Source organism: Passer domesticus, chromosome 8 (genome assembly GCF_036417665.1).
Source record: "Passer domesticus isolate bPasDom1 chromosome 8, bPasDom1.hap1, whole genome shotgun sequence".
Lineage (NCBI taxonomy): Eukaryota > Metazoa > Chordata > Aves > Passeriformes > Passeridae > Passer > Passer domesticus.
Window position 1 is genome coordinate 23,194,829 of NC_087481.1, and position 15,967 is coordinate 23,210,795.

At 39.1% G+C, this 15,967-nt stretch overlaps 1 long non-coding RNA gene across 6 annotated transcripts in view; it reads left to right on the plus strand.

Moving 5' to 3' along the window:
* The window catches only part of LOC135306123 (uncharacterized), a 168,188-nt gene that overhangs the window by 110,263 nt on the left and 41,958 nt on the right, over window positions 1–15,967 (plus strand). The window lies entirely within an intron of this gene.

Genomic DNA, 15,967 nt, shown 5'->3' on the forward strand with positions numbered 1-15,967 from the left:
TTATTTGTTTAGTTTTAGCTAATAGCCATGTGCATGAACAGTTTAAGAAAAACAACAGTAATTTAAGTAACAGAAAAGGGGAATTAATTCAGAGCCTGAAGCAAGAACAGTCCTTTCTTTTGATTACAGTTCTGGTGTCTAAATCTGAATCCAGCATGCCCTGCATCTTTCTCTATTATTGTGCTGTCATATATCTCAGGGTGAAATTTATCTCCCTTCTTGTTACAGTACCAGCAAAAAAGCACAGCTAGGATAGAGATACCGTATAAAAAAGGAATTATTCTATGGTTTCTAATATAAATCCAGCTCTCTCCACCTCTTCTTTCTCCAAATCCCTCCCCCTGCCCCCCCACCTCTGTATTTTCTGTTGTCATGTTTTTCCTACCTGTAATCCCTCTTGAGACATGAGCAGGCCCTTGGCAGTTGTGTTCCCACACGCAGCAGTCTGGAGTGTGGAGCTGCATGCATTAACTACATACTGCAAAAAGCAGAAAATCTTGCAACAAAAGAGCAGATTTTTGGGAGACAGTAGTCAGAAGCAAGGTTATTTTGTCATGTGCTGGGCAACACCATTGTATGAATCAAAGAAAAATAGGTCCTGTCCTGAGGGACTGAAGTGCTGTAGCACAGACAGTATTTCCACAGATAAGAGGCACCTAATTTATACTTCCTTTCAGGAAGCCAAAAAGGCACTTCATAGCACTTAACTAAAAAGTTGAAGGGCAAATAAGTAAAAGAGACTTGGTTGCAAAATAGCATCAGTGGAACTTGGATTGGACTGACATTGTGAAACATTTCTGCAGAGCAAAATGTCTTAGTGGATGTTGCTTGTATTTTGACATTTGTAATCAACTGCTATGGACTAAAGAACAGCTTTGTTGTCTTGCCTGCAGACCATAGAATTACTGGGAGGGAAAAGTTGTACAGGTTGCAAAATAAATTTTAATGGTTGCAGGTGAATAGGACTGTAATGAAAGGATAAAATCTATGAGTCAGAAAAGTGAATTGTGTGTACAGTCAGCAGAGGTTCTCTTTTTGTGAGATTTAAGCCCTTCAGCCAGCCAGGAGAATGTGTGTCTTCTCTGCCAATGTCAGAAATCTTTAGCTAATCTTTAACCCAAATGAGGGTTGTGTTAATTAACACATTAGTGTTGAGCTGGTGGAAGTGGCTGAACTGAATCTGTCCAGCAAGGCTTGAGTATACATAAGTATGTGTTTTTTGATATCTATGTGCTTTCTGAAAGTAGTATCTTATACAATCATGGGTATATTGGGATGCTTCCTGCGAAGGTTGCAATATTAAGTAAATAGAAGCTAAAAAAATTAGAATTGTTGTAAAATTAATGTGTCTTGTTATCACCGTAGACACAGATCACTTGAACACTGAGAAGAGAATCAGTTTTAGAACTTTTTCCGTTCCTATCCTCACCACATTTGCTTCATTGCCATCATCTTCCTAATCCCAGATATTTTCCTTCACCTTTTAGAGAAAATGGCAGTAAGGACTATATTGCTAGCTTTTTTTCTTTCATTATGCTGTCTTTTTCAGTTTATTCATAAAATTATTTTCTTCCTAACTTGATCTCTGTGAGACAGCTGAGCTCAGAGAATACTCAAAGTGCACAATTAATAGCAAATTATTGGTCAGCACAAGTGAGTCTGGAGTCAGTAATAACCAGGGGAAAAGGAAACTGGCTATCTACAGGCAAACAGAAGTTCTTTAGTGCTCAATTGCTCGTCAATGCCAAGAGCAACCAGTAAAAGGGGACATTTAAAATTTTATTTAATTTAATTTAAAATATTTTTTAATTATTCAATTTAATTTTGAATGTAATTTTTTTATTAAAATAGAATCTAAATTAAGTCATGGCATTTACAAGAAAAACAAGGCAATCTATCTATAATTTCTTAGGTTAATTCATAGTAGTTCTTTCTGTATATATAGGGTTGAACTTGGAAAATTACGTACTTATGTTGATGAGATAATAATAAGTGGTAAAAATAAAATTTGTGGTAGATATAAAGTCCCTCATGGGTTGTGGCATTTGAAGAACATAATGCTAATGGTCTAAGTTTGCCTCTCTGTTCATGACCTTGCCTTCTCCTTACAATATCTTATAATAGATGCTTACAACATGAGCCTGAAAACTGTGTTACAAAGACAGGGATGCTGAGACATGGAGGGATTTGTGTCAAATGTTGTGCCTAAGTTGTTTCACCATCATTTTAACTAATTCCTGTCTTGTTGGGTTTTATTAGTTAATATTTTCTGTCCTTTTAGATAAATGTATTTTCAGCCTTTTTGAAAAGGGCAGGATTGGTCTTTGGTTCCAGTTGGGGACTAACCTTTAGGAAAACTATGCCCTGGATAGATGACCTTTCTGCTCTCTGTACTTGGCAGTGTTTCATACCAGAGGTCACAGCTGCAGCCAGGTTGTTGGTCACCAAGAAGATGTTCCCAGTTTGTGCAAGCAGCACTATCAATATTGATTTTAAGTGTTACTGTAATGTGAGAACCTGATTTCAGCCCTTAAGTCCAAGAGCTCCTTTTCTCAATGAATTTGTGTCATGAAAACAGAATGCATTGCTGAGGTGAATTCCATGTTCTGTTATCTAATAGAGCCTTCTTTTTTTCACCTGAATCCAGCTTCTCTTAGGTTGGTTAGGTAAAACTTGCCCACACAGTTAAGTGTCTTGTTAATGCATGGTCCTATGGGGCATATTTCTCTAATGGACTTACACCTGTCTTAGAAAGTCACCCCTGACTCCTGTGAACCTTTTAGAGTGGGCATTAACATGATTAATGGTGTCAAAAGGTTTAGAGAGGTCTGGAAGTGTGAGAATGGTGCTTGATTATCATCTGTGGATGTAAGGAGGCCATCTGGTAATTCTTTGTCTGCCCAGAGCATGGCCTGAATCCAGGCTGCAGGACAGTACACTGGATTTAGCTGTGAGTCCCTCATTAGCTCTTAGCTTATTTTCCAATGACCTTTAATCAAAATGTTATTAAGTAACAGTTTGGCTGTGATCCATGTATTCTTGTTGCTTTTTATTAAGGAAAACTCTCAATTCCTGGAAATGTGTTTTTGAAGGATGAAAGTAAAATTTCCTCTCTAAGTCAGACATACGCAGTTGTGACCAGCTAGAAGGGAAAGGCAGGTATTATATTGTTAGGTGCACACTCTGAACACAGTGTTGTGGGCTTAGGACCTTTCTGAGCCTAATGTGCTGTTTTGGACTTTTCCCACTGGATTTTTCTATTTCTTTTTGAGCCACTGTACATCTACACGCACTTCCACAGTAGAACATTATATTCTGGAAATAAGCTTATTCCTGCTAATTTTACACAACTCTTGGTTCTTATTTTGGAACAGAGAACAATAATTTTCTCTCACATTCTATATATTACTCAACATTTCAGTGTGTGAATTGAAAATGTTTTTACTGTTGTCTCTGAAGTTTTCTATTGATAGAGAAGAATTAATGTCTCACGTAATTCACACCCTTTGCATTTTGTATGTTCAGAGAAAGGCAATATAATGTCCTCTTTTTGGTGTAGGCTGATGATAGGTGAAAAACTCTGCTGGCAGAATAAAGCAACTTATCAAAGGTTTTTGATGTCAAGTCTTAAACATGTCTTTGTTCTGGCCTTGTTAAATTCCATACCTCTTCATAAAAGCCGTTTGTTTTAGTCATGGGAGTTATTTATTCTGCATTCCAAAATTCTGTAATCCCATGAAGGTGGTTCAGCTTTACCCAGCTATCCAATTGGGAGCCCAGTGGGAGTGGCTCTAGAAAGGCATCCACACAGAACTGGGAAGACATCTGAATTTTTGTGTGGAATGGATGGATGTTCTCTTTCAGAAGTGAGGGGGAAGACACTGTAATTTTCAAAAAATTTTTATTTTTTTTAAATTCTGGTATTTGACATTCTTTCATCCAGCTTCCTCATAATGTCTCACCTGCTGACTTTTTTTTTCAAGTGTACAAATGTGTAATTAATTTTCCTGAGGACAAACCCCCCCCCCCCCCCACCCCAAGCAAGCCCTAAACACAGACTCTTGTTTTTCATACAGATTGGAGATTGCTGCTGTTATCCCAGTGAACAGCGGATTAACTTCACTTTACATAGATGATTCAAAAATGCTATGTCGTCATACCAAGCACTGATCTCTTGCTCAACAACTGTCCTGTGAACTTAGAACAAAAGCTTAGCTTTTGCATTGGGAAGTGAGCATGAAAGGAAACCTGAACGCAAATATTTATTCCAGAAACTTAGGTAATAGTGAGCAGCTTGTTATGTAGCTGAGGATACCGAGAACTTCCTGTATAACAGAACAGTTGTTTTATGTGGTAAGCCAGAGCCCCATGTTGCTTGATATACAAGGATAGTGCAATGTGAGTTCCCAGAAATTTAAAAAGGAACCATGGAGTTCACTTATTCACTTTTCAACTGTAGTTACTGAACTCTTGCAGTTCAAACAGCTAAATTTGGCAAGTCCCCGTATTTTGCATTCTACTTCCTCTGTTTGTTTTTTTTTTCCAGTGAAAACACCAAGGGAAAAACTGATTTAAAGCAATTGACGATGACCCCTATAAACTTTTTCTGTGCAAGTTTCAAAAATGTTTTCTCGACATACTGAGATTTTTCCTTTATGTTCTTTCATACACTGAGTAAAGAAGAAAAGGGGGAATATCAGGGAGACAGTATTTTCTTTCTTTTCTGAAACTTCAGTGAGAGGAAGCAAGTCAATATATAAGAAGTATTTTGCAGGTTGTATTTTCACTTCAAACTGCAGCGCAAATATAGTTGTTGATGGACTTTTTTTTTACCTGGCACTTGTGTTAGAGTTGCATTTATTACAATTTATGAAAATTTTAAATAATAGACTGTGATGAAAACCTTTCTTCAAGAGAGTCTGAGTTTTTAAAGAAAGATTTACTTAAAATTTAATACTTAGTAGTGGCTCTCTCTAAAATTGATTTAGATGGAGTGAAAACTTGATTTAACAAAAGGCTATCTGAGCTGTAAAAACCTTTTGGAGATCTGAGTGCTCAATAAACCCTCTGGATGAATTAAGTCACTCTAGTAAAGATTTTGAATTTAAATTTACTTTCTGTATTCAGTTTTTTTTTCTTATTTAGTCTGTTTAACAGTACCTTTTGACAAATTTATTTTTATATAAATTCAGCAGAAAGAATATAAAATGCAGTACGAGATCCTTTACCTCAGAGACCCTGATACAGACCGGGTACAGCAGGTGAACCTGTGTGTGTGATTGCAGCTTCCCAGAGAGGGAAAGAGGAACTTTGTTTCAGGATGCAGAGGAAACCTGCATGCAGTGGCTCCTGCACCCATCCATCCTTTCAGGAGGGGTGTTGAGAAGGTGAAAGTTTGGGCTCTCATACGAACCATGTCCCTGTGGCCTTGTCCTGCCTACCCTGGGAGGGCTTACTGCCCTCAGCATGGGTGTGCAGGAGCAGCCCCAGTCCAGCTGCAGGCCTTTACGTGTGGCATGCTGGGGAATTGGACATGGGGATGGCTCTGCTGGAGTATGCCTTTCTCTGGCAAGTCGTGGCTCAGGGCTGTCACTGCCAAACCCTGGGTGGTGATCCATCTGTCCTGATCCTGGAATTTAAATTATCTGCTATTGTCTTTATGTAGAGTGGTTCCACTCCCAGCTTCGGCAATGGCTTAATGATTGTACAGGAGAGTATTGGTTACCATGGATAAAAATACAGGTTATGTTTTGTAGAGGTCTTTACTATTAGCAGCATGATTTTGTAAAAAGGGGATGGACAACTAGGGAAGTAGATGATGCTTTATATTCTTTTTAGATTTGGGGTGTTTGTTATTTTGTTTTTGTTTTTTTCTTGATTTTACTAGCTGAGAAGCAAAATATACACTGAAATTATGGGCTAATGAGAATATCTGCTGCTTTTTTCCAGAATTAAGACTTCACCTGTAACCAAATTTGATGTGATAAAGATGGCTTGTTTTGCAGTATGAAGTCAAATGATCCCTGTGGTGTCTGGTGCAAGAGTGCACAAAGCATGGCTCCTTTAAGTCTGTGCTTCATAAACTCAAAGGATTACAGACAAGACTATGGGGACAATGGAAAATCTTGTCTGAAACCATGTTGAATCATATACCTGCCAGGTCTTATGTGTCCTGCTTTTTTCCTCCCTTTTTTTTCCTGTTGCTTTCTTCCCTCACCCTTTTTGTAAGATTTTGTTCATGTTTTAAAATTTAGCTATTCACTCAAATGCTTGAGGGGAAAAAAAAGGCCAAATGGCATTTGAAAAGTCATGGAAGGGATTAGATCACATTTAATTATTTTCATATAGTAGACCAAAGGATCAAAAATTCTCTTTTTCTACATCAAAGTTGTTCTGTGCTCTTGTGGATTTTACTTGTTTCACAAGCTACTATAATTGTGGGTTTTTTTAAAGGCAACAAAAAATGTTCTTTCAGTATGATGATTGTGTACTTGACCTATCAAAAGGGAAGTGTAAAATTCTTTGTCAGGGCAAGTTCTCCTAATGCCACATGAAGTTTGATTTGTTGCGCTCCAGAGAGTAATAAATTACTACCTTTTTATTGGGCCAGGTGTTCTTAGGAAGATCAGCACAACACTTCAGGCAAGGAGAAGGGATATTTACATGATGTGTGCCACATTACCAGCCAACCATATTTTTTTAGAGTGTGCCCAGTCTCACAGCTTTCCCTGTTAATGTTTAATAGGAAAAGTAGCACGACCCAGCACATTAGTGCTCCAGCACTGCAAAATGAGTTTGGAAACTGCACTAGGGTTGCTAGCAATTTTTTTTCAAATTCCTGGCTAATTGCTAATTGTTAATAAGTCGGTACTAAGAAGGCACTGGACAGTATCAAACAGGCACGTGGCAGTTGTAGGATAACAACTTATTGTGTTATTTGACTATAAATGTTTGGGTGGGGAGCAGTTGTGCAGTCCTAGTCAAACTCTTGTTCTGCAGAACAAAGGAAGATTTGATGCCTTAAGTTTTAACTTTCATATTTTTCAGATTCTGTACTGTTTTAGTGTGTAACTCTGAACTTCATATTAAATGTTAGTAAATTCTCTTCACAGGGTAGTTAGACAAAGCAATCCTTTTCCAGCTTGAGAACCAAGGACAACCGTTACAGCCTCAGGCCCAAAAAGCATAAACAGTGGTGAACTGAAGAAAGCAACCAGGATGATGGAACTTATTAACCTGAAGCTGTAACTGGACAATTAACCCCAATATGTAAATGTACCAAAATTTATAAAAGTGTGACCATTGTCCATCTTGTGACCATCTTGGGTCCATCCTGGGTGTAGCCCTGGGAAAACTTTTGTACTGCCCAAGGTGTATCCTTTTAAGGCCTTTTAATAAATATCTACTTTATTCTCTTAACTCTGTCTAGTCTGTTCCAGATCAGCCTCTCTAGGCATCAGTTCAAGTCCTCTTCCTGCAGACATTGCTCTTTGTGATCTTAACTGGATGTTTGTTTGGATGTGTGTTAGAAGTTGCATGCTGAAGTGCTGCTAATTCAGCTCAAGTTTTGGCGCTTCTAGAAATGAGAAGTAGTGTAATATGGGCAGAGCCACAGAAGCGGGGAGAGCTACTTTGCCAAGGTTTCTTTCCAGCGATTGCAGACTTCTGCTGCTTGGAGTAGTTAATGAGCTGGTGTTACCTGCTCTTATTCCAGGGCAGTAAAACTTGAGTCAGATTAGCTTATCAGTATATTACAGTGTAGGCTTAAAATAAATCTTTTCATAGAGGTGGATTTTTCCCAAGATAGGCACTGAAATATTCATCCAATGCAGTAATGTCAGTTTGCTTGTTTTTGTGTTATCACTGCTTTTACTGATGTGAGGAAGGGTGTTGTTATGCCATTTACAGTACCTGAATTAATTTCTTCTGTTGTCTAGGACTATTTCATGGACTTGAATTCTCTTCTTTCTCAGTTAGTCCTGCTCTGTCCTATTTAGTAGAATACCTTAAATATCTGTACAATTTGTGATACAATCCCCTTTGTGAAAAAAACAAGGGCCTTCTTTTTGTCCCTAAGTGCATCGTAGCTGAAGGGGACAAAAGTCATCAGTTCTTCTGCTGAAATTGACAGCATTGACTCAGCCTGCTTCAATCATCCAGTGTGTAGTCAGCATGTGTCATGTGCAAATAATGAAATGTGAGCTGGGAATCTGTCCCCATGAAATATACCTTGGAGCTTATGGAATGCAACTGCCAGGTCTCGCTCAATCAGGGATTCTGTGTGCTTTAATAGCAGCTGCCAGTGCACACACTGGTAGATGTAAACTACCATCTTGTACCACTCAAGTTTCCACACAAAAAGTAGTCTGGCTTACAAGGTCATTTCCAGAAAATCCTGAAGGAGAGGAACAGTACATTTTAAATGTCATTACATTTCAGTGCTTTGCTATTATCTGATGACAAAACTAATTATTCTTGGAAGATATTCTTTATTTAAACAGTAATTCTTTAGTACCGCATATTGAGAATATTCTCAATGGGATCAAATAATTCCTTATAATATTAATCAGTGAGGAGAATGAAATCATCCCCAAGAGCATAATTGTTGGTACTACAACTAGTATGCTGCAGAAATTATGGTCAGGTACAGACAGGTATGGATGTCTTCAAAGGGCATCATTAAAGGCAGCAGATGAAGCTGAAATTTATGATCTCGGTATAGTGACTTTGAACTGAAAGCAGTGAAGTCACTGAACAAGTTGCAAATCATCCATGAATTTATGAATCCGAGCTCCCTATCTCACCAAAGTCTAATTGTGTGGAAGAGCCCCAAATGTTGACTATTTTTCTGTTCCGCTGAAAAAGCAACTTGCTAATCAGGAGTTGCAGTGCTTTTTACCATCCAGAGGTCTTGACATGCTCAGAGAAAGGAAGGGACAAGGTATAGAGGGCAGTTGTTTTGGGTTCAGACAGTTCTGCCTTGCATGAGACATGCAGAATTGGGAAGAGGGTATTTGAGAGGGAAAATCCAGCTCAGGCCCCCTGCATAAGCAGGAAAAGCAGGTGTTCCTGCTTTTTCTTACTGCAGTCATCACCTGAAGTGCTAATGATTCTGCTTTTCAGAGCAGTAACTAAGGCCGTTTCTTCTATTTCTAATTTAATAAACTTAGTAAATCATATCCAGCATGATCTTTAGTGGAAAGTTTCACAATTTATGTTGATACTTACAAGCCCAATGAGCTCTCTACTTATAGTACAGTAACAAGGATGTGTGCTTTCTACTTAGAGCTTTTCTTGGCAATATGCAAACCTGTCCAGACACATAACAGGTATGTTTCAGTTGGCATGTAACACTTCACAGTGACAAATATAAATCTCAGTTCTGATTTTGGATTCCTAGCCAAAAGCAGTAGTGAATTTTGTTCTTTCATACGATTTGGGATGCCTCTTTTGAGATACATTTTCTCATAAGACTCCAGGTGCCTTGTGTGCAAGGCAAGTTCTAGAGGCACTTTAGCACAGCACTAAAAGTTGCACCAGCTGACAGATCCTTATTTTCCTTTCATCTTCCACTCTCACTGGGACATTGTGCTCTCCTGTGCTTTTCTGTAGTTGTTGCTTTATGCTTCTCAGCTGCCACAGAGAAGACAAATTTTCGTTGTTTACCTTTGGTGCTAAAGCTTGGGAAGGGACCTTGTTTCTTCTGAAGAAATGTATGTTGAGCTTCTCAAGTTATTCATTATGCAGTACAGTTATGCTCACTTTGCTCATCAACCTTAGTCTTTAAGTGCATATATAGATGCAGAACTTTGTCAAGTTTCTGAACTGCATTCATGATAATCTCTCAGCTGGGTGCTGAAACTGCTGAAATTTGTGCATAGTAGGGCGAGCATTTTCCCAGTTAAGGCAAAACATGTTTTTAAGGATCTTTTTAACAGTTCTTTGCTCAGTATTAAACTGTTAGTTTTTTAATAGGAAGATGAGACTTCAGCTGCATCAAGCTTATTGTAGAAATTACTGTATAGTTTTATGACTTGTATTATTCAGCAAGCCTGACAAGATGATACTTATGCTCTCTTCTGGTCATAAATTCTCTAAGATGCTTAGATGCCATATGATTATAATGTTGGCATAAATATGCTGATGAATACAGTTGTAATTAATTTTTAGACATTTCCTGTAATTGTTCCAGTGATGGATGTCTAAATTTGTCCATAATCTACTAGAGAAAATGTCCCACTCTATTACTGCTTCTTGTAAAATTTAATGGCTGCAGAGTCTGAAGTTGTGGTTCTGCTGTTGTATTTTTGTTCTACAAGTTACTTGTGGATCCGCTAAAATTGCAAGCTGGACTGCACACTAAAGCAGGGAGTTGGGTCCTAGGCATCGCAGCCTAGCACGATGCCTAGTGCTTGAGAAGGGCTCTTTGGAAGGGCAGGCTAGTGAGGCTGCTGATGTTGTTAGATCATGGATGTGAAGTGCTCCAGGTGGAAACAGCGGATGGGTGAAGAGGTAAACATTCCGTTTTGAGGCTGAGCATTGTTTCCTGAAGGTCTGTTTCAGAATTTTGGGAGGATACACAAATTCTCTTGTCCTCACTGAGAAGTTGTTTGTGCTGCTGTTCCACACTAGGTTTTAACTATCAGCACATCTCAGTGGTTTTCAAAGAAAGGAATAGTGACCTCATGACAAGTTTGTGTTTGCGTATATATATATATTTTTTTTATATATCTTTTAAAATAAAACTATTGTGTACATATTTTATGCTGTCAAAAATTTCTTTGGAGATGCAAGAAATAAATGTTGGTCAGCTTACCTACACATTTTTATTTTGCTGTGGTTCTTGGCAAAAGCAATGATATCATCCAGGCAGCAGCACTTCAGTTGCTTTACATTTGCTTCAATGTATTTTGTAAGTGCCAACAGCTTTTAGAAGTAGGACTGCTTCAGCCAGAGCATTAAGAAGAGGCATGTATGTGGAGCCTCTAGGAGGATTACTATCAGGTACTGCTTTTCTGCCTGAGAAAGGAAGTAAAGAAATAAGATGATGGTGGTGAACTTCATCCATGCAGAATTTAAACTACTACTGGACTGAATGAATGAAGTTCAGAGAATAAATGTGGACCATGTCCTTTTATGCATCTTCCCTGCAAAGAGAATAATAGGAAATAAAAGGGAAAGCCATCTGACATTTTGACCCATGGTGGGCTTTTTACCATACAATGTTTTGGCAGTCCGACACTCATTCTGTCTATCTGATTGCCAAATGGTGAAAAATGTATTTCCATTTTTTTAAAGCATGGAAAAGATTTGAATATTCTGTGAAAGGAGTTTTGCATAAGCATCACTGTTTCCTTAGCAAAGAATGCATCTTTCTTTACCCTTCAACCAAAAGGACTTGAAATTTTCCACTTCAAATGAAAATTTGAATACTGAAGCATTAAGTTGATGGAGATAAGCAAAGCAGTAAATGTTAGCAAATTATGTAGTCTTCATTTTGCAGTCTTTGTCAAAGCTTTCTCTGTCAATAAAATGCTGTGTCCAAAGATGCACTACCCTTGGAATTTAGAAAAAAAATACTGATCTTTGCATTTGAACAGCTGGTAAGCCTTAGAGAGAAAACACTTGCTCATCTTTCTTTCTGATGCTTATTTTCATACGGTGTATATTTATAACCTTACTGTTCTAATAATCTTAAACAATTATCCCTGAAAATAACTGAAGCGTGACTTTGCTGCAATTTATCCTTCTTCCTGAAAGGGATTAAATAACATAAATCAAGGGTTAGTGGAAGCATTCCCTTGGAGTTTAGATGCTTTTCAGGGCCTCTTTTGGAAGGGTCTCTTTGAATTTCTTTGTTAAAAATGCTCTGTAGGAGGAAAAATATCAGTTGGGATCTGTCTCTTATTCCATTAATGTTGTGCTGATAGCAACAGGATACAATGGGTGTCAAAAGAGCCAGGTGCAAGAATTGCTGTCTAGGTGCACAGCAGCACTCTGTGCATGAGCTCAGGTCTATGTGCTATTTGGTGCTTGGTGAGGCTGGTGACAGCACTGGTCATATATGACATGAGGACTGGAGAGAAAGCCTAAACTTGCCTGCTATCAACAACTGTCTCTGTTGGACAAGACAAATATTAAACAAATTGTAACATTTACTTGGAAAGCACCATAATTTATAACCTGCTCTATCTTTTGGATGTACTGAGGCTGGCTGTGCTCTCTGTTCAGTGCAGCTGTGCTGGACGTGAGCCAGAGTGTTGGTTGAGGAAGGCTACTCCATTGTTTCTTGGAAGTTATGATGAACAGCAAACTTTGGTCTCCCTGGTTTGCTCATGCAGCTGGCTCCTGAAGCTGCAGCTGGTACTCTTCCCTGTTAGACCATCCTTAAAGTTAATAACAGAGCCCTTCTGGTGGTGATCAGGTAAGGAATCTGACCACTCTGTCTCCAGAACTAGGCTTCCCTCATGGTGGAAGACCTGACAAGATTATGAATCTCTATACTTCATTATTTGCAACAAAGAAAAATTTGGTGGTGGGGGTGGTGGGCTTTTTTTTGTTGGATGGTTGATTTTTTTGTGGGGTTTTGTTATTGGTTCTTTGTACATGGTGGTTTTTTTCGGGTATTTTTTTGCTTAGCTGCTGACTTTAAAATAGATATCTGAGTAATTATGGAGATTGGATTTAATGTAAACCATCTTAAAAAGACAAATGCCACCAGAACCTTAAAAATCTGTCTCAATCAAAATCTGTTTTCAATGTCTGTTTGAAGGATTTTTTAATATTGCAAAATAAACTTCATAAGGCATTTATGGATCTCCCACACAGATAAATGTAGTAGCACTACTGGAGAGCTTGATCCGTACCACAGCTTGGTGGTGCCTCATCTTTCTGCTTGGTGAGGCCGCTTAATTTATCCGTGTGCCAGAGGAACACCCTTCCTGCCTCCTCATTAGCTGGGTGGCAGTGTGATGGGAAGAGTCTCCTCTGTGGCTGCAATACCTCAGAGGGGCTGCTCCCTCCTCAATGACTGAAAAACAGTACCCAGAGTGGCTGCTGGCAAAGCACCCTGGGCGTGGGGGCTCAGGTCTGAAGCAGCCCACCAGCAGCTCCCCAGTGCCAGGCTGTAGGACACTCATGTCTAATGTTGTTTTCACCAGAAGAGTGGATGAGTCTAGTCAGAGCTCAGGGTTTACCTTGCCTTTGGCCTTTTCGGGCTCATCTGCACCTCTCAATCCCCAAATGAGAAGCATTTACCTATTGTCTTATCTGCATAAGATGCCATATTTCTTTCAAATCAGGATCGTGAGGGTACAGCTGCCTTGTAACTTGCTATAACTATACTCCAAAGGTGCGACTTTAGGCCAGAATCTGGAGTTCTTGTTAGGCACACTGTCATATTTGCACCCCAGTCCTACTTGTTTTAAAACAGAAGAATGCTGTAAACCAGTAATTCTTTACAGTTTTCAAAGCTTAGGGTGTATTGTTAGCTACTTCCTGGAGGGCTGTGCTTTTTTCAGTTCCCAAGTTTATCAGGTTTTTGTGTTGAGTCTCTGTGTTCTTGTACCGGTTCAGGCAAGAACAGTCCCACTCATGTACTGCATTGCTTCCTTCATGTCCCTGCTTCACACTAGGATACAGAACTACTCAGAAAGCCAGGGGGGTTTTCAAGACCTGCCTGTTAATTATTTCTTCTCCATAGAAACAGACATTTTTCTGTAGTTACTCACAGAGGCTCTGCACACAGAAGCTGAACTGAACAGCTCAGGTACTGTTGCTTTTGGCATATTGCCAGGATTTGAGACTTCTATAGTTTGCATCTGTCACGATTCCTTTTATTCCCTCTGGAAGTGAGGGAAGAAGCTCATAGATGTGGGGGTAGACTGAGTTTCAGATGAGTCTCGTACAGTGACCTTTTTGTTGTTGACTGTCCAGTTACTTATACAATTCTAATTACTCTTGCTAAAATGTAAAATAAAGGTCTTCTGAAGTTCGACATCAAGCTGACTCATGCTCTTTTGCCAGTCATTCCATATTTCAGTGATTGAAGACCTTTTTTCTTGGTGAAAAGTACTTTATTAAAATAAACGTTTGTGCATTTTTCATTTGTCACATCTTGAAACTTGAATTTGAGCTGGTGGAAGAAAAAAATGTTCTTTTATGCACTTTATGGGATAAAATAGTTGTCTTTTTCACATACTTTTTTTTTCAGTAAAGGAATGTGGTCTTGTTGGTTTCAAAAATTGCATTGTCCTAAATGTACACAAATGTAGGAATCTGTCACCCTCCTGGACAGAGAAGAGGCTCGAGAACTCATGGATGAAATGTTAGGGATCTGTAGGTGTGAGTGTGAGACATGAACCAGATTTCTTTTGCCAGACCCACCTGCTTACAAAGGCTTACAGGTGTGCAGCCAGGGTTGTTTAAGTCAGTGATTACCTCCATCCCAGTGATCCATGTTTCTCTAAAAATGGCCTTTTTGTATGTACAGAGAGAAATTACTGGAAGAGTGCTCAGAGTGATAAGCAACCATGTGATGGTTCAGATACATGGGATGTCCTGTGCCCCACTGCCTTCAGGCTTGCCAGACAGAGACAACAGATGATCTCTACGGAGGCTTGCAGGATTTAATCCTCCTTGTTGATTGCTTGTGGGTCGTGCCTTAAAAATATGCCTGAAATAATTGCTGGTTTCCAAACTGCCCTGGAGGGCCATGAGCAACTATAGTTCAAAGGAATGAGCCAATGTCTGTTGAAAATTACTCTGATTATCAGGTTCTGCACTGCAGGACTGGCTTGTAGTGGAAGGATCTTTAATAATGCATCAAGAAATGTGGAGAAGGTACATGATAAGAGAATCTGACTCTGAGAAGCTCAAGCTCTTGCACCCTGCTGCAAGCAGTTTTACTTTCTCTTGATCCCAGCGGGATTGTCTGGGAGCTGGTGCTGTAATTGTTGCCCATTTAATTGTCCTAAGGAATCCTAAAAGACATCTTCCCTTAGTAATTTTGCTTGGGATGGAGCTGGATCCAAAACCTGGGCTAAACTTTCTTACACAAGTGAACTGCTTAAAGAGGGTGTACAAGGCGTGTCAATAACCAGAACAGTGCTGGGATGGGGTGGAGGGGAGGGGGTTTGGTGTTTGGTATATTGTATTGTGGTCCAGAAACTTCCTGTATGAATTAACTTCCTTTATATTACCTAGTTCTTATATTTACTAGGGAACCTGGGTGAGGCCAGAGAATAAAATGTACCCCATTAAATTCTCCAGTTTGGTCAGTGCAAACTGTAGAGCTGTAAACAATAGATATTAATTAATTATTAAAAATTCAGACATGAAATGTGAGCTTACATCTTGGCAATTATCTAGTAAGGTGCAAGAAAATATGTTCAATTAAACAACTGTATCTTGGAAACATAATGTAACAATTCCAGGTTAGTAGTAATTTCAGAATGTGTTTGAAATACATTGAAGTAGAACGACATTTGACTGCCCTACAGTAATCCTCAGCTTGGGTAAAACAAACCTCAGACCATTCCCTTTGTGTTGTTTTGATCAGCAAGTTAAGCTGTTTTTCCCAAGATGAAGATGTCTCTAGCAGATGTCCAAGCAGAGAAGCATGCTCCAATGTTGTGTGATGTGTGGAGTGTGCACTTGAGATACCACTTTATGGAATCTGGAAGTGGTAGGAGAGTGCCTTAATTTTAATAGTGTAACTTGAAGCTGGTTAGTTCTGGTGTGCTGAGAGCTGGTCAGAAGGAGCATTGCCTGACAAGAGAACAATCACTTGCTATCTACAGAAGATCTTAGATTTCTGTGGCATGATTTGTCCAGAGTTCTGCAGACAAAAAAGCTTATTTTGCATGCACTGAGCTCTCTTCTTGAGCTGCAGGGGGTGAAGTTGTGGCTCTCAACTTGGGAAGGAGAGAAAAGGGATGTTTAAGTAATCAAGTCACCAATTCTGGGT